We start from the raw sequence: 20,163 nt of genomic DNA, 5'->3' as shown, positions 1-20,163 counted from the left end.
TGGCCGCTGAGTCTGCGCGTCCGGAGCCTGTGCTCCGCAACGGGAGAGGCCACAACGGTGAGAGGCCTGCGTACCGCAAAAAAAAAAAAAAGAAAAAAAAGATGAGAGAACATTAGGCACTGAGGTAGACCAATTCTTCTGTGGTTCTCTTTGGAACCTACTGATCTAGGTTATTCAAGATTGAATTTTCATTTCTATGATTTATTCTTTTAATATTTGTATTTTTTGAACAGATATTATAGGCACGTGGCAAAATATTTAAAGGATAGAAAAAGATACCCAGTAACTAGTAAGTTTCCCATTTTTCGGAGTCAGGAAACAAAATTTACCTTCAGAAGACTCAAATTCAGAGACGTTAATAAAGGGGCCGCTCACAGAGGTGTGGGTAGGGTTAAGGGGGTTCAAAAAGGGATGTGCAGACTAGCCACAGCCTAAGAAGGAAACGTTGTTAGTGAAGCCCAGTGAGAGCTCGACCAGTTGTGCTCCAGACGCTGCAACAAAGCGGGGAGAGAGCATGGAAGAAATCGCTCTGCCTTTCTCTCTTCCCAGCCTCAGATCTCCTGCTGGTGCCTCCCACCGGCCAAATCCAAGAGGAAGTCAACCATCAAGGGGAACTGGATGATGGCGGCTGTGGAGGACAGGCTCTCTGAAAGGAACAGAGTAGAGAAAGGAAAATGAGCTGAGGTGTTCTCGGGGTTGGGGACAGACCCAGAGAACAATCAACATAACACCCCTGACCCTCAGTGCCCTGCCCCCCGACCCCTGGCAACAATTGTTCGTGGTATTTTATAACCATCCAGAAATAGTCTATGTACATGCCAGCTCATTTTCTACATAAATAGTAGTGAACCCTTCCCCTGCTTCCCCTTGCCTTTTAGTCTTAGATTGGACCCCTTCTAGCATCCATGGAACTATCTTGTTCTCGGAGACCAGAAGTTCTAAAAGTGCGGTCCCCAGACAGGCAGCGCAAGCATCACCTGGGAACTTGTTAGAAATGCAAATAAGTTACAAACTCTGGGAATGAGGCCCAGCAATATGCATCTTAACAAGCTCTCTGGAGCATTCCGATGCACACTACAGTTGGAGAACCAGCGTTCTAGCCTTTCTGAATGAGGCTGGCCTCACCCAATCAAGGCTGCTGGCTGCCCCCAGGTCCATGTACCTGAGAAATCAGTGAACAGAGAACCACCTTATCAGCCTCTCAAGGCTGTGTCTTTCCACTGTACCTACCAGTAAGAAAAACAAAAAGCATGAAGTACTGATTCAGTACCTGATCTCAACTCTCAGTACAAACCAGAGCTCCAAACCAGCATGGAAAGAAGAGACTCACTCTTCCTCCCGACACATTCCCTTTTCTCTCTGTCTTTTTGTGTATTTAGTTCTTTGGATGCAGGTAGTGTTTTCATATGTTTGGTTGAGTATGTGACGCAATACAAGCTAAATATAATCATGGAGACGTACAGTCACCACATGCTTAGGGTTGGCGTCCGCTCGGAATCCACAATGAGACTCACTACCTGTCCTAGTCCCTCAGGGCACTGACTCTGTCAGGTGGGCCCTGCCAGGCATTGCTCAGCTGTTTAATGTGGCTCAAACACTTACAGCATATAAGGCAATGGCCCGCACAGAAGATGGACACCTTGTCCTTTGGAAGCTTGCAAACCAGCCTGAGGCTTGGGAGGCACTTCTTAGCACTGCGATTCTAAGACCCTCAGTGTGCCTTGGTTCCCTATCTGTAGAATGGCAGTGATGGAAGCCGCTGGCTTGCACAACTCCCAGGAGCATCATTCAGGCAGAGTACGATGTGAGTAGCACCACCTGGAGGGTGAGGGATGAATGAATGAATAAATAAGAACCCCTCTGGTACCTGCTACTGGGCTGAGAAATTCCACTGCGTGGCAAAGAGCTGTAGTGGAAAGTGCACTTTGAGTCAGGCAGTCTGGGGTTAAGTCCGGGCTTCCTTTCTTTCTTAAAATGTTGTGACTCAGGCAAGCTCATTCAACTAGAGGTATCCCTTTGATGTATCACCTAGAGGCAGTGGCTGGCACATAATTACGGCATGCAATAAATATTTGTTGAAGAAAATGAATGTACATTCATGACTCAGTTTCTTACTCTGTATAATGGGGACAATAATATAACTTATAGGGATAAATTAAGATTAGTTGAAATTTAAATATGTTAACAAATGTTTTAAAATGTTAGACACACTGGAAGGAATGCAACATGTGCAGTTATAGGAACCATGTACCAGGGAATAATTTAAATACGTCACAAAGCCTGTGAACCTGTCCTGTCCTCATGTCCTGAGTCAGACTCCAGAAATAGAACTGTTCTAGATTATTCATGATTAAATTTTCACTTCTATAAGGAACTGAAGAAGCAAGGAAGAGAGAGAGAAACATTTATAATAGTGGGTGCATGAGCCTGGCTGTATATTAGATTCACATGGGGAGCTTCTAAAAATTGACAATTAAGTCAAATCCTGGGTCATGGGTCTTGAGCATGGGTATTTTTAAAAACTGCTCCCTGTGATTCCAAAGTGTAACCAAGAGGGAGAACTCTGACTTATGGACACCTATTACATGCCAAGTATTGTGTTCGACGTTAGACAAATACCATCTCCTTCGGTCCTCACAACAACTCTACATATTAGGTATTTTACCCCTATTTCACAGGTAAGGAAATCAAGGATCAGAGGCTAAAGAAACATCTCCAAGGTCACCAACCAGTGTGATGGATCCTAGCGTGGAAACCTAACCTGGGACCGTCTGACTTCGAGGCCAGCGCTCTTTTCGCTGCTTTGCACTACATCTGGAAGTATCCTGTAAGAAGGGCATCAGAAGATGGCATTGGGCCAAGAAGAAGGAGACAAGGGAAGGCGCCAGGGACCATCTGAAGTTTGGTCACTGGGGCAAGGCATAGCAGTATTACCAGAACAGAAAGGTGAAGTCCAGAATGCCCCACCTTATCTCCAACTGGTCCCCCATTGGGCTGAGCCTGGGCTTGCAGTGGGCTCACTGGCCCCCGTGGTACACACAGAGCCCAACAGCGTTGGACAGCGTAGGCATGTGCTTCCTCGTGTGGCAAAGGGTCATTTATAATGGAAAATATGCGAGTTGTTTTCCTTTCCAAGTAAGTGATATTTCTTGGCAAAATGCCAAGAAAATTCCTGAAAGTGTCAGACATGGAGTTTCTAAGTGTATTTCTAGTTAAGAAAGATTGGTTTTATGGCAGTAATTGACAGCTTCTCATGTGAACCAAATCCAAAATGCTTACAAAATGTCAGAGTGTGCGTCCAAGACAAACTAGCCCTCTTGAACATCTGTAATTGTGACATGGATGCAATTCTCTTTGGGTCTAGAAAATAAATTTTCATTGTGTATACCACCATCCCATAACTAACTATAAAATGTGAAACCCAAAGCTTGGATGGAGAGAAACCCAATGTTTCTGTTCTTCTATGAAAGAATTATATGTGTCCCCTTTAAAACTATCTCCCAAAGCAATTGGGCAGGAGTGGGGGGAATAGCACATTTTTGGGTTATAAATTCAGTTTGTTTGTTTCTCCTGGGCTCAAGCCATACATTTGAGTTGGTCATCCAGGGCATATTTCAACAACTGGATAGTCAAATAAGAGACCTTGGGGAAGAAAATCTCTGCACAGTTAACTTCGTAATCATATAAGCAGTAGGGACTACCCATAGTTTTTACAAATTGCCCTTAAACTATTGGGAAGTGATCTAATCTTTCTGAGAGTTTCCTCATCTGTAAATGAAGGGGTATGGGGGTAGGACTTGATGATACCCAGAGACCTTTCCAGTCCAGAAATTCCATGCTTCTCTGAAACTCTACTGATTGAATTGACTCTTCAGGTCAGAATTTAAAATAATATTTCTTTTTTTTTCAGAAAAATAAGTTATTTTTATTTATTAAAAGACTGGTTCAATAGAACCATTTCCCCCAATTTTTTTGGCTTTTTATATGACAGTGACTTTGTAATGTAACTTTCTATATGGGGAACATAAAGATATTTAGTCTCCACTCTAGCATGGGTGATAGAAATTTTTTTTTTTTTAAAGAAGCAAGTAGCAGCAAAAAAGTTTTTAGATTATACCAAGAGCAGTAAATGATTAAGAGAAAGACATAAATTTCAGATAAAAGTAGAAATGGATTCTTGGACAGCTTGAACATGAAATTAATAAAAACTAAAATATCTGACCACGTTGAAAAAGATTTAAATTTCTTGCCAGTTTCATACAAAATACTGACATCAACTAAGATAACAAAAACTAATAATATGCCACTACATCCTGGGCATCAGTAACAAACTAGTTAATAGGGGTCATTAATTTAAAGAGTATTTAAGACTAGTCACTACCCAAGAAAACTTGAAATGTTCTGAAATTTTATAGCTTATATATGAAAGAAACTTGGAAGAGAACTTCCCAAATTTGATAACGATCCTAAAAATGTACTTCACCTTACCATTAACAAGGTATAAAACTTAAAGAAAATTTTCCAAGCCATCTAAAATAATGCTTCTTAAATTAAGGACTGGGCTCCAAAGCAGGGCTTACAATGTAATATTGTATATTAGAGACAACAGAGACTTGAGAGCCAGCCAGACATGCACACAAACCATAGGATGTTCTGCCACTTCCCATGTGAACCATCACTTTGAGCCTCAGGTTCCTCCTCAATAAAATGAAAATAAGTGATAGTTATATCCGAGAGTTACTGTGAGGATTAAAGGAGAGACTCTAAATATAAATAGTACGGTAGTGCTAGTAGGTGTCATTATCGTTATTATGATTAATGAGATGGTCTGACTTCCTCAGCCACCTAGATTCTCCCTCTACTGTGCACTACTTAGATTTTGAAGATAAGGAATTATGTTGAGAAAGTGAGACCAGAATGAGGATGTACCACAGGTTTCTTATATAGGTGATGGCATGGGGAAGTGATAGCTCGGAAAATGTTGAGGACGACTGAGGAAGAAAAACTAATTTAGAATAACATAGCGATGTTGAGTGTATGCTTCGTGCTGAGGTTTCGGAGGTTGATAACACCCCTTCCTTCCTGTTCCAAATTTGGAACCCACTGAGAGGTAGACACAAAGTCACATACATGGAGATCAAAGTGAGACTTTGCTACTCATAAAGCTGGCTTGGAGGGCAGAGATTAAGCACACGGCACATGGATCCTAACATGGCACCTAATTTAAGACTCCGCACAGCTCCCTCAGAAGGGCTGCACCACCGTGGGCCATCCCCACAAGGACCCGCTTTTCTAAGCTCACTTGTGGAGTTGCAGAGTCAGCCTCTTCCCCTGTAGTGGGGGTACTGGGCTGAGTTCCTTCTCCCAAATGTACCATTCAGGTAAGTCTGGTAGCCCAGGGAAGAGAGAGTGAGGGACAAAAGAAGCTCCTGGAAGGGAAACTCTCAAACTTTTTTTCCCCTCCTCTCTCCTCCTGGGAAATGGAGTGGTTAATCCTTTCCTTCTATGGAAACCTAAGGGGAGGTGGGGAGGAAGTGGGCCCCCCAGCTAACATTTCTTATCTTGGATCTCCATGCTTTATGCTTGCCTGGAACTGTTGGAATGTTTTACCAAATGAGGGTGAAAGAGAATTTTATTCTCTGCTTTTTATTCCTTTCAATTGATCTTAGATATGAGAAATTTGTAGGTAAAGCCTATACACACAGAAAGATATATAGATAGATGACAGATAGGTAGATATAGATGTATAGATACTTGACTACTATAGTGGATGTATTTTTTTTAACAGGCTTTTTTTTCTCCCAAATTTTTATTTTAAATAATTTATAGGATCTCAATACTGAAGAAAATTGCTTTGAAATCCTGACCTAAAATAAATAGATGGCCAGGTAGTTTTCCAGCAAAAATGGGTTTATTTGGGATCAGCAGAGAATTTTAATTTGGGGTCTGTAACCATGGTGAGTCACATGCAAGTGCCAGCACAGTGAAGAAAGGAGAACTCTTATCAAGGGGAAAGGAAGTTGGGAGGGCTGGAGTAAATAAAGAGTCCATGGGTTTTCACTGGTTGAGTTATTGCCAAGGAAGAAGAGGAGTTTTTTTCCTGTTGGGCTCTACTATCATGGCAGGATATGAGGGTCTCTCTTCCTGTCTCTCAATTCAATTTTTTTTCTTTTTTTATTAGTTATCTATTTTATACATATTAGTGTATATATGTCAATCCCAATCTCCCAATTCATCCCCCCTGCCCCCGCTTTCCCCCCTTGGTGTCCATTCGTTTGTTCTCTACATCTGTGTCTCTATTTCTGCCCTGCAAACCAGTTCATCTGTACCATTTTTCTAGATTCCACATATATGCGTTAATATACGATATTTGTTTTTCTCTTTCTGACTTACTTCACTCTGTATGAGAGTCTCTAGATCCATCCACATCTATACAAATGACCCAATTTCATTCCTTTTTATGGCTGAGTAATATTCCATTGCATATATATATACCACACATTCTTTATCCATTCGTCATCAGAAAATCTACAAACAACAAATGCTGGAGAGGGTGTGGAGAAAAGGGAACCCTCTTGCATTTTTGGTGGGAATGTAAATTGATACAGCCACTATGGTGAAACAGTATGGAGGTTCCTTAAAAAACTAAAAATAGAATTACTATACGACCCAGCAATTCCACTACTGGGCATATACCCAGAGAAAACCATAATTCAAAAAGACACATGCACCCCAATGTTCACTGCAGCACTATTTACAATAGCCAGGTCATGGAAGCAACCTAAATGCCCATCGACAGACATATAGTGGATGTATTGGTTATCTATTCTTGCATAACAAGTTACTCTGAACGCAGTGACTTAAAACAGCAATAAATACTATCTCACATAGTTTCTGCAGGTCAAGAATTTGGGAGTAGCCTAGGTCGGTGGTTCTGGCTCAGGATCTCTCATGAGATTGTCATTAAAATGCTGCTTGGGGCTGCAGGGCTGTAGTCTTTTGAAGCCTGACTAGAGCTGGAAATCCACTTCTGAGATGACTCACTCAAGTGGCTGCAGGGAGGAGGCCTCAGTTCCTTGCCACGTGGGTCTCTCCTTAGGGCTGCTTGAGTATCCGCATGACATGGCAGCTGGCTTACTCCAGGATGAGTGATCTAGCAGAAAGCAAAGCAGAAGCTGCAATGTCTTTTATGACCTACCTTTGGAAGCTGCACTTTGTCATTTCTGCAATGTCTTATTAGTTAAACAGTCAGGCCTTTTCAAGTGCGAGGAGACATACAGGTGCATGAAGACTGGGAGATAATTAGGGGCTAATTAGGGCCATCTTAGAGGCTGACTACCAAAGTGGTTGACTCGCCAAAGACAATTTTGTTTTCTTCACTTCTGGAGAGAAAATGGTCGGTGAATCCCATTGGTGGTCTTTGAGATGTACCAAAGCTACCTCTTGCTCTCACCCCCAGATAAAGTATTATATTATTAATCAGCCTTTTGTGAATTTAGGCTGAAAACAGAAGATGCCAGGAAGGTTGGGACCACCTTTAGTATACAAATGTGGCAGTGCAGGCTATCTGTGGGGGGAATGCCACATGACTCTCAGACATTTTCTGAGCACTTACTTTGTGCTAGGTATTATGGCTTATGTACAGGATCACACTGCCTCCTTGACTGTGAGGTGGGACCTACTTTTCTGTTTTACAGAGCAACAACTCAGGCTCAGAAAAGTGAAGTAACTTGCCTGTAAGTGGTGGAGCTGGGTTGTGATCTCGGATCTGTTGAACTTTAGATCAGTGCTTCCCAAACTAAGACACACACAAATCACCCGGCAGGCGGTGGGATCGGCGGGGGTGGGGGGTTGTCCAGTTAAAGTGCAGAGTTGGTTTCAGTAGACTTTGACCAGGGCTGGGGTTCTGCCTATCTGACAAGCCCCCAGGCGATGCTGACACGGCTGAGGCAGGGACCTCTGTCTGGTAAGGAGGCTGCAGAGTTGTCTCTGAATGACTACACCAAGGGTGAGGACTTCCAAGCAGCACAGTACCTGGCACAACTAGTTGTCAAACAAAAGGCAAAACTCTGCAGAGGGGAGCTGAAACCCACTACACTCAGTCCACTATGGAAGCACCTTGCAACTGTGAAATCAGCAGGTGGGCTTATGCCACTCACCTGAGGAAAGGATGAGGGTTGGTTTGAGGGGCTCCCCTGGGAGGCGAGGATTTCCAACCATGCCCTTTCTGAGGCCTCTTCCTTTTTCTGGGGCCACATGCTCCCAGTTAGCCATTACCTGGAGGTCCCTGAAGGCCATCTGCTTTGGGGAGTGCATTCGGCACCGGGCAGGAAGCTGTGTTTCCCAACCTCACCACACTGGGCTTTCTCAGTGAAACTTCCAAGCTGAGGAAGAGAGCTGGGGTGACGAGCTCTATGTGTGTGTGTGTGTGTGTGTGTGTGTGTGTGTGTGTGTGAGTGGGGCGGTAGGGGGGACTGAAGTGGCACCCTCAGCTGGGCTGGGGAGCTCTAGCTCTCCGCTCTTTTTTTGTCCCCTACAATTGTGGCAAGAAGATCAATCTTCTAAGAATGTGTAGTATTTCCCTGAGAGACAAGACAATGAGTATTTTTCTTAGCTCATCCAGGAAGTTAACATACAATACATTCTTAATTGCATTTAGGAGCATTTATTCAATTGTAACTAGTGTAACTAGTAATTCAGAAAGTGCCCAGTAATACTAATGTTATAGCGCACTTGGAGCGCTTCCCTCCGAAAGCTCCAAGCGTTTCCTCAGTTAGGCTTTGAGGATGATGCTGGCATTTGGCTCCAGAAGCAAATCTGAATTCTTGTGGACTCTGTGTCCAGCGTTCATTACCCTTTGGTTTTCTAAGGCGAGGACCCAGTGGTTCACTTTCTTTCATCTTCAGATCATTTCAGTCACCCTCCAGCGTGATTCCTATAAGCCCTGGTAGGAACTTCAGAATCAGGAGGGAGTCACTCTCCATTTCATGGCAAACCTCCCTTCCCTCCACCCTCACCAAGTCCAGAGCCAGGGAGACACTCCTGTTTGGCATTTAGACTGATCAGAGAAACCTGTCTGGCTTTGCCACTTTATCAGCCATATAACCGTGGGTAAATGACATGACTTTCTACACTTTAGATTGCTCATAGTTTGCAGTCGATCCTTCTCAAACTCTTCCAAATAATTGCAGAGGGAGAAACACTCCCAAATTCACTCTATGAAGCCACCATCACCCTGATACCAAAACCAGAAAAAGATATCACAGAAAAAGAAAATCAAAGGGGGCTTCCCTGGTGGCGCAGTGGTTGACAGTCCGCCTGCCGATGCAGGGGACACGGGTTTGTGCCCCGGTCCGGGAAGATCCCACATGCCGCGGAGTGGCTGGGCCCGTGAGCCATGGCCCCTGAGCCTGCGCGTCCGGAGCCTGTGCTCCGCAACGGGAGAGGCCACAACAGTGAGAGGCCCGCGTACCGCCAAAAAAAAAAAACAAAAAACAGAAAATTATAGACCAATATCACTGATGAACATAGAAGCAAAAATCCTGAACGAAATACTAGCAAACAGAATCCAACAACACATTAAAAGGATCATACACCATGGTCAAGTGGGATTTATCCCAGAGATGCAAGGATTCTTCAATATATGCAAATCAATCAATGTGATACACCACATTAACAAATTAAGGAATAAAAACCATACGATTGTCTCAATAGATGCAGGAAAGGCTTTTGACAAAATTCAACACCTATTTATGACAAAAACTCTCCAGAAAGTGGGCATAGAGGGAACCTACCTCAACATAATAAAGGTCATATATGACAAACCCACAGCAAACCTCATTACTCAATGGTGAAAAACTGAAAGCATTTCCTCTAAGATCAGGAAAAAGATAAGGATGTCCATACTCTCCACTCTTATTCAATGTAGTTTTGGAAGTCCTAGCCACAGCAATCAGAGAAGAAAAAGAAATAAAAGGAATACAAATTGGAAAAGAAGAAGTAAAACTGTCACTGTTTGCAGATGACATGACACTATACATAGAAAATCCTAAAGATGCCACTAGAAAACTACTAGAACTAATCAGTGAATTTGGTAAGATTGTAGAATAGAAAATTAATGCACAGAAATCTCTTGCATTCCTGTACACTAATGATGAAAAATCTGAAAGAGAAATTAAGGAAACAATCCCACTTACCATTGTAATGAAAAGAATAAAATACCTAGGAATAAACCTGCCTAAGGAGGGGAAAGACCTGTACTCAGAAAACTATAAAACATTGATGAAAGAAATCAAAGATGCCATAAACAGATGGAGAAATATACCATGTCCTTGGATTGGAAGAATCAATATTGTGAAAATGACTGTACTACCCAAAGCAATCTACAGATTCAATGCAATTCCTATCAAACTACCAATGGCATTCTTCACAGAATTAGAACAAAAAGTTTTACAGTTCGTTGGAAACACAAAAGACCCCAAATAGCCAAAGCAATCTTGAGAAAGAAAAACAGAGCTGGAGGAATCAGGCTCCCCGACTTCAAACTAAATCTTAGCTTTTAAAAACATGTGTATCTACTATATTCCTAGCAGTGGGTAGAACTCAGCAGGGAACCCAGTGTTCAACAATTCATTGCTCCTGTCTTTGACAGTACGAAGGTATAAACGTAGCTATGAAACAGGACAGAATACAAGTGCAGATTGAGAAAGAACACATTGTACCTATGGAGAAAAGGCTGAAGAGGGGGTGGTACAGAAAGAACCATGTTGGAGAACTTGCATTTGATAACCCCATTAATAGCTAATAGCTAGTATTTAATGTGCATTTGTTACATGCCAAGCACCCTCACAAATCCTTCATATGCATCTCATTTAACTCTCTTCATTTTTTTATTGTGTTAAAAAAATAAGACTTACCATCTTAACCTTTTTTTTTTTTTTTGCGGTACGCGGGCCTCTCACTGTTGTGGCCTCTCCCATTGCGGAGCACAGGCTCCAGACGCGTAGGCTCAGCGGCCATGGCTCACGGGCCTAGCCGCTCCACGGCTTGTGGGATCTTCCCCGACCGGTGCACGAACCTGCGTCCCCTCATCGGCAGGCGGACTCTCAACCACTGCGCCACCAGGGAAGCCCCATCTTAATCATTTTAAAGTGTATAGTTCAGCAATGTATTTTCATTGTTGTGAAACAGATATCCAGAACTTTTTCATCTTGCAAATCTGAAACTATACCCAATTATATAACAACTCCTTTTTTCCCACTTCCCCCAGGCAGTAATAACCAGCATTTTACTTTGTTTCTATTAATTTCACTATTTTAAGATACCTTATATAAGTGGAATTATGTTTGTGACTGGCTTGTTTCACTTAGCATAATGTCCTCAAGCTTCATCCATTTTGCAGCATATGACAGGATTTTCTTCCTTTTTAAGGTTTAATAATATGCCATTATGTGTATATAGTACATTTTGTTTATGTATTTATCTGTCGATGGACTTTTGGTTTGCTTCCACCTCTTGGTTATTATGAATAGTGCTTCTATGAACATGGGTGTGAAAATACTTCTTCAAGACCCCATTTTCTGTTCTTTTTGATGTATAACCAGAAGTAGGATTGCTGGATCATATGGTAGTTTTATTTTTAATTTTTTGAAGCCTCTAAACTGTTTTCCATAGTGGTTGCACCATTTTACAATCCTACCAACAGTGCACAAGGGTTCCAATTTGTCCACATGAAGATCAAAACTTCTTTTCTTTTTTCCTTTCTCTCTTTGTTTCTTTCTTTCTTTCTTTCTCTCTTTCTTTCTTTCTTTCTTTCTGTACCCATCCTAATGGGTTTGAGGTAATATCTCATTGTGGCTTTGATTTGTGTTTCTCTGATGATTAGTCATCATTATGCATCATTCCATATGCTTGCTGACCATTTACATTTCATCTTTGGAGAAACAACTATTCAAGTTCTTTGCACATTTAAAATCAGGTTATCTGATGTTTTGTTGCTGAGCTGTAGGAGGTCTTTATATATTCTGGATACTAACTCCTTATCAGATACATGACTTGCAAATATTTTCTTCTGTTCTGCTGTTGCCATTTCACTCTGTTGACTGTGTCTTTTGATACATAAATGTTTTAAGATTTGATGTAGCCCCATTTGTCTATTTTTGCTTTTGTTACCTGTGCTTTTTGTGTCATATTCAAGAAATCACTGCCAACCCAATGTCATGAAAATTTCCCCCTTTGGTTTTTCCTCAGTTTTATTGTTTTAGGTCTTATATTTTGAGTTAATTTTTGTGTACAGTGTAAGATAAGGATCCAACTTCATTGTTTTACATGTAGTTTTCCAGTTTTTCCAACACCATTTGCTGAAGAGGCTGTCTTTTCCCCATTGGGAAGAGGACACCTCTTGGCACTATTGTCAAAGGTCATTTGACCATTTATGCAAAGGTTTATATCTTGGCTCTCTGTTCTATTCCATTAGTCTATCTGTCTGTCTTTATGACAGTACAAAACTGTTTGATTACTGTGGCTCCATAATATATTTTGAAATCAGGAAGTGTGAGTCCTTCAACTTTGTTCTTCTTCCTCACAATTGTTTTGACTATCCAGGATCCCTTGAGATTACATACGAATTTTAGGATGAATTTATCTATTTCTGCAAAATACACTGTCAGAATTTTGACAGGGATTGGGTTGAATCTGTAGATTGCTTTGGGTGGTGTGGCCATCTTAAAATATTAAGTTTTCTAATCAATGAACACGGGATGTCTTTCCATTTGTTTGTGTCTTCTTTAATTTTTTCAGAAATATTTTGTGGTTTTCAGTGTACAAGTCTTTCACCTCTTTGGTTAGGTTTATTCCTAAGTATTTTATTCTTCCTGATGCTATTATAAACAGAATTGTTTCTTTACTTCCTCTTTACGTTGTTCATTGTTAGTGTACAGACACACAACTGATTTTTGTGTCTTGATTTCGTGTCCTTCAACTTTGACAAATTTGCTTATTAGTTCTAACAGGGGTTTTTTTTTGTGTGGAATTTTTAGGGCTTTGTACATATAAGATCATGTCATCTGTGAAGAGATTCTTTTTTTCTTCCTTTTCAATTTAGATGTTTTATTTCTTTCCCTTGCCTTAGTGCTCTGGCTTTAATGCTCTTCAGTTTGTGGATTAAAACATTAAGGTGTTAGGAAATGTCTTACTACTGCAAACATTTAAGACCTTCATTTCCCAAGATTCTTGTTTTTCATGTTTTATGCACACACTTAATCTCGATGGAATCAGCAGGAAAGCTGTCTTTTACCCAGGGGTCAGAGTCCTCCCTGGTCCTAAGTCCTCTCTGGTGGAGGACTTAGTTTGTTCATTCTGAAAAACAAATTATTTCTACCATTTTCTGAGGCCTTATGTCCTTACCTCCTCTAAAAAGAGCTGCTCTTTTAAAATAATCTCTAAAATTAGACTCTCCCATATTTCTGCACATATCCCCCCTCACCAGTTATGATACTTTAAAAATTGTCTTAAATATTTCATAATTGTTAGAATGCACAGCCAATGCTAAGAATTTTTTATGGATTCCAATACAGTCATTTCAACCATATATATGATATATGATGTTATACAGCACTGTATGCTGTCATTATTTTTCAGATGAGGAAATTGAGGCCCAGAAAATTTTTACATCTTATCCAAAGTCATAGAGCTTGTGAGTAATGGTGCCAGATTTAGAACCCCGGCAGCCCAAGTCCTGAGTGCCTGCTTATCGCAAATGGCCCAATATCTAGCCTAAGCCTTACTTTTGTGTTTTAAGTGATCCTAAAAATGAATTCTCAGAGAACGTACCGTCAGGATGTGGACGTGGATGTTTAAGTTGCTGGAATTTCCTTCTATCTGGTGGTTCCTCAGAGAGGTATGTTCAGATGTCTGGGAGTCAATTGGTTTTTGAAACAAGAACAAACCCCTCGATATCCATATGGAGACTTGCAATCCTGCCTACACTTTAAATTAACCTTATTGACGGATTTCCTGCCAAGCTTAGTTTCATTTATTATGCATGTTCCTTTTAGTAGGTGGAAGAAAAAAATACATGAGAATTATCCTCTAAATAAAGCAATATATAAACCAGGCTCATAAATTTTCTAAAGTTTATTTTTATTTGCCAAGCTCTTCTGTATTTTGGGGGGGATAAGTGTTTATTTAATAAAAAGAAAAGTGATATCTTGAAATAAGGATATCTTAGTAGTAAACAGCCAGGAGTGGATCTTTTTTCTCTTTCATTCATCATTGTCAGCTGAAGACATTCTCAGCCTGCAGCTAGGGGTGAAATTGATGGCGTCTAGATGGGTGAGCCACTTCACTGTTTCTTCTTGAGCTTAAAGAAATTTCAGCCTGAAATTCCACCCTTTCTGGATTCTAAAATGTGACACCAGATACAGGTAGTACAATAGTTGGGCCTAAGACTTACTGCAGGGCTGCAAGTCAGAATCAGAATTCCCTGGAGGTGATGTGGGGAAAGCACTCATGGGGTGTTCCCATTTTGGGATGAAAAAATATGAATCAAGGAAGGGTGAATAAGGGAAAGTGCCTTTATTTAATATTTTTTGATATTACCTAAGATAGCCAGACAATGCAGTTTGTCGGGAATACTCTTCGCTTTTCATGATCTGGGGAAAAATATTGAAAAAAGAAACTTGGGTCATTGGTACCCATAAATGGCTACTTTATAACTGTTCTATCTCTCCAAACCAAGCTGGAGTTTGGGGGAAGGAGAGTGGTTCCCAAAACAATTTACAGCTTACTGCTTTCTCTAAATAGCTTGGAGCTCTAGAACTTTCTGTCTGACTGGGAAAAATAATGACCCAGTTGATCAGTTACATATGGGCTTGTTCAGAGAATTTCTGATGGAATCTGTGATTGCAATCCTTTCAGACCCCATGCTCCCTTTTATAACACATATTTGAATGCTCTTTTTATTATCCTGAAATGAAATTTAAATATTACACATTAAAAAATAAAACACTTTGTTATAAAAGGAGAACTAAGGAAAGTAATTTTCAATGAGATGTTTCTCAATTCACAAATACTCAGACAAGGCAACTGTTAAAAGATAATTTAAAAAACCAAACAAACAGATAAAATCATGACCCTCACCCAGATAAAAAATGTATTTATGGTAATTAACTCATAAAGAGGAACCAGGCAAATGTTATAACCCATTCAAGAGAGAAAGAATGGATATATTTATAAATTGGGAATATTGAAATGATGTATAAATGGAGGAAAAACTAGTTTTGTCAGCAGTGGGGAAGAGAGGTTAACTGAACCTCTACCAGACAGGACAGAACACAGATGTCTACAGACAAAAATTATCTTGCATTGTTATCACTTATCTACATTTTACAGAGTTGTAGAATTGTTCCCATGGAATCAGATAACGCAGAGCGGTGTGCTATAGATAGCACACAGTTTTTCATCAAAGTACAAATTTTTGCCTACACTATCCTTAATGAAGTAATCAGACATTCACCACTATAGGTAAAAACACCCTGAATAAAGCATCTATACCCACAGAGTGACTCAGTTGGTTGAATTGTCACCTCAAACACATTGAACAGTGATGCTTTCAGATAGTTTCTGAAATGGAGACCAATACTTGGTAAATTTCTGAACAAAGAAAGTACACTGTTCCCTCAATTTGTATGGTACCTGAGCTCCTAGAAAAGGAGGTGCTTATTAAAATCATTTGAGAACACTTTGTATTAGTGTGTATAATGGAGGTGGGTTCTAGGTTAAGATCATTATGTTTTTCACCTATACGAATATCTGGCAGAACACTCCAAAGCTGTGGGAGATACAGCAAATCCTTTATTGTGGGGCATTTTCCTGTACATTGCAGGGCATCTACTACCCTGGCCCTGTCCTCTGAAGGCAAGTGGTACCCTCCAATCATGTGACAACCAAAATAAAAAGCCTCACAAGTTACCAACACACTCCCTAAGGATGGAGTTGCCCTGTTGGAGAAGCAGTGTCAGAGCTGAAATATGCCCAGGGACCCATCGCTTCATCCCCATCTCCAGCAACACCATTTGCTCAGCCGGGCAGCTATGAAGAAAAGCAGAGGGCCTGCTTGAACAGGGTTAGGCCAAAGGTAACTTTTTTATTTTTTTTTTTTGCGGTACGCGGGCCTCTCACTGCTGTGGCCTCTCGCATTGCGGAGCACAGGCTCCGGACGCGCAGGCTCAGCGGCCATGGCTCACGGGCCCAGCCGCTCCGCAGCATGTGGGATCTTCCTGGTCCGGGGCACGAACCCGCGTCCCCTGCATCGGTAGGCGGACTCTCAACCACTGCACCACCAGGGAAGCCCCAGAGGTAACTTTTAACTTAAAGAATTGACTCATCTCCTCCGAATCCCTCTCTTCTAAGTTTAACTAACCAAGTTGAGAGACCAAGGAGGTCCATCACTGAAAGTAAATACCCGTCCCCCCTCTATTTAAGCTGGAGTCTGCTTCTGCCTTTCTGAAGAATTCTTGCCCCAAGACCTGTGGTAGGAGGCGGGGTGGTGGCAGGCACCGATAGAAAATGGCACCGTCAAATGACCAAAGAGCTGGTGACAGAGGAAGGGGCGTGGCCCAGGAAGTGGGGGGACTGTGTGTACTTGCCATGGCTCAGGGAGTCGTCCCCACTTACCCAATGTTGCCAGATTTTCTGATTTTACTTTCAAAAGAAACAGGAAATCTGCACTTTTTGTATGCAATTTTTCAGTTCTTAAACGTTGGCTCATGTATATGTATAGATAAACAGATGAGAGATAGAGAGATAGATAGATAATGTACTTAACAAATGTGTACACATACAGAAACACAGATACTCCATTCATACACACGGCTCCTTCGAGTTGGACTCATAAATAATAGTGACTTAGGTACTGACTAGGACCCTCGTTTGAATCAGAATGAAAACTATGAGCTGGGTATTTTACTCCCATTGCAGAGATGAGGGAAAGTGGGCTTTGAGAAGGTGAGTGATTTGCCTAGAGTCACAAAATAAGTAGCTGGGCTGTTCTGCTCCTGATACCAGGTTGCTGCCCAGTTTATGAAGAGACACAAGATGAATGAACATTGTTCTGACCAAAACAAGCCACAGGAATAATTTCTGTTGAAAACTGCCTTTATGCACTTATTTAAGTGAAATCAACATTTCTTAAAGCTTCTTGACCTATGTCCCTAGCAGAAGCGTGGGGAGATGTCTAGAGAAGTCAGAGTATCTGAGTTTGATGGTATTTGCAAGTGACCTGGGTGAGCCATTTGCTGTGTTAGCCTGCCATCCGTCAAAGCCGGTGATGAGAGTGACTGAATCCCCAGAGGTTGCTTGTGAAAAATGTTAAAAGCTTTAATTGAAAGGATCTCAAACACAGACCCCAAGTAACTTTCTCATTGTGAATTTCTGTCTTGCCCCCAGATACCCTGAGGCCCTGCCAAATACCAGGGCCAGGTCATTCTCACGTACTTAAGGCATAAACCCCTGGCAGGACCTTTGATGGTGCTCAGCTTGGAGTCCTGCGCAACTCCAACTGGGAGGGACGCACTTGGAGCAATGTCATCTGTCAGGGTCTAACCTCTTTTCTGTGAATGTCTGCAAATTAAACCAGCCTTATTGAAAATGGGGATGTTTCATATTTCAAATGTCTTGATTGGAATGTACATATGATGAAAAAGATAAGCTTGGCTTCCTAAAAAAACATTTGTTGTAACAAAGCAGCAGGGATTCCATCAGAAGCTTTTCATGAGCTTCAGGAAAATCCTTTACCAGCTTCCTTTCCCTTGTTTGTGATTCATTCATTCATTCATTGCCTGACTCAGCTTAGGGTATGATCCCAGGCTTACATTCTATTCAAATCAGTAAACATTTCTTCTTCCAGTTCTAACTCTGGGAAGGTGTCCATAACCTTCCCCAGACTGCCTAGGGGGAGCATGGAGCAAAAGTTGTTAAGAATTCCTGAGTGAAATCTCTCATTCATAAGCTCTTCAAACAAACAAATAAAAATTCTGCCCCTTTAAAAATGTTTTTATTACATCCTTAATGCATGCTCATCAAAGACAAAGTAATGAGAGAAAAGATAAACAAAAACAAGAGTCTTGGTGATCTCACTTAAAAACGTGTGTGTTATTCAGGGTAAGTCATCAGACCTAATGAAATGTTCTCTGAATCTAAGGGAAAATTAGGCAAGAGCTGGCCCCCAAGTTCGCTGCATTCTTTTATTCTTGCAAAGTCTGACACAAGATGATCATTCAGTTGCCTAATCTCCCTGTGGATAAAATTTCTTTGTTGATAGATAAGACTGGTAAAACAGTTATCATCTGTATTTAGAATAATATATAATAGTTTAACAATTACCCACCAATATATACTCTGAGCTGACAATCCAAAGCAATTTAGGACCATTCTCTAAATGTATATTTCAAATCACGTCCCATTATGTGGAGCCCTTATGCTTATGAAGAGAGGCAGAGAATACAAATGTGGGAATGAGATGCAGGGAAGCACAAATTGTGTAAATGAAATCTGGACTGTTTCTGGGAACATAATTTCATGAATAAAGATGATCTAGCATCTCTGAACTATGTATTTTAAGATTAATATTTCTCAATAGTACTTGTCAAAGTGAGTGGCAGTAGAATCCATAATAAGTACTTTATTGAATTATATTTAGTTTAAATATAAATGTAAAAAGGCACCATGAATTCTCATGTCAAATTATGTCACCCAGAAGTTAATTAGTTGTACCATGATTCAAAAAAAGAATTCTTTTTAATTTGGCGGAATACAGGTTTGTATTTCTAACAATTCAATCATTTTTTAATTAATAAAATTTAATTTTTAGGTTCACAGCAAAATTGAGCAGAAGGTACAGAGAGTTCCCATATACTCCGTATCCCCACACATGCACAACCTCCCCACGATCAACATTCCAAACCACCGTGGTACATTTGTTGCAATCAGTGAACCTACACTAAAACATCATTTCACCTAATGTCCATAGTTTGCATTAGGGTTCGCTCATGGTGCTGTACGTTCTACGGGTTTTGACAAATTTATAAGGACATGTATCTAATTCCGCCACTGTAGTATCATACAGAATAGTTTTACTGCCCTAAAAGTCCTCTGTGCTCTTCCTATTCATCTCTCCCTCCCTTACAACCCCTGGAAACCAGTGATTTTTTTTTTTTTTTACTGTCTCCATAGTTTTACCTTTTCCAGAAAATCATTTAGTTCAAATCATACAGTATAAAGCTTTTTCAGATCAGCTTCTTTCACTTAGCAATATTCATTTGTTTCCTCTGTGTCGTTTTATTGACTTGATAGCTTATTTTATTTTAGCCTGAATAATATTCCATCATCTGGACGTACCACAGTTCTGTATCCATTCACCTACTGAAAGACATCTTGGCTGCTTCTAAGTTTGGGCAGTTATGAATAAAACTGCTATAAATATCTGTGCACAGGTTTCTGTGTGGACATAAGTTTTCATTTCATCTGGGTAAACACCAAGGCCCTTACATACCAGGCTGGAAACTGGAAGTCCTCAAAGGCATTATTTTTTAAATTTCTAGAAAACTACAATACTATGGTCAAAAGTTCTGTTGGTTATATTGTTCAGCCTCCTCATCTCAAATTGAAATCAGAACAGATAAGCCCACTTTGGGGGACACTTTTTCCTTCCTTTTCTGAGCTTCTTTTCAGCATTCACTGAGTATTATTTAACAGGCAAGGCAAGAAAATAACCTTTTTCTTCTGGTTTCTTGAATCAAGAATCTACTTTGCTATTTTAACAGATCACTTTTCAAGTAAAAAATGGAAAGGAATCAGGAATTTGTATTTCTACATTTCCATTTTATCATGTCCTTTTATGTCTATTTCAAATCCAAGTCCAAGTCCATCAACCCAGAATGTGGAATCACATCGAAAAATCTCTATCAAAATTAGTCTCTGTTCCTACTCTCTATCTGAAAAATAAACTTAGAAGATAAAAATCTAATCTGCTGAGACTCAAATGATAGGCTTTGTACCAATGGGTGACAGAGGGGGTACCAAGGAGTGATAAGTACACTGATGATGTCAGTCAATATACTCATCACCCTCACGGTAACTATTTGTTGCCTGTCTTTTCTGTGAGAC

General features: G+C 40.6%; 1 long non-coding RNA gene across 1 annotated transcript in view; it reads right to left on the bottom strand.

Annotated features, from left to right (window-relative positions):
* Window positions 1-284: 284 nt before the first annotated feature.
* LOC309822959 overlaps window positions 285-20,163 on the bottom strand; it is a 37,537-nt gene continuing 17,658 nt past the window's right edge. The window contains exons 2-3 of the long non-coding RNA XR_014296789.1: window positions 7,045-7,153; window positions 285-646 (exon numbers count right to left, since the gene is read on the bottom strand). This is a non-coding gene — a long non-coding RNA (uncharacterized lncRNA). The remainder of the gene's footprint in view (window positions 647-7,044; window positions 7,154-20,163) is intronic.

The sequence above is a fragment of the Grampus griseus genome (genome assembly GCF_964374135.1).
Source record: "Grampus griseus genome assembly, chromosome: 5".
In the NCBI taxonomy this organism is placed as follows: Eukaryota; Metazoa; Chordata; class Mammalia; order Artiodactyla; family Delphinidae; genus Grampus; species Grampus griseus.
This window is presented reverse-complemented; position numbering and strand designations above follow the sequence as displayed.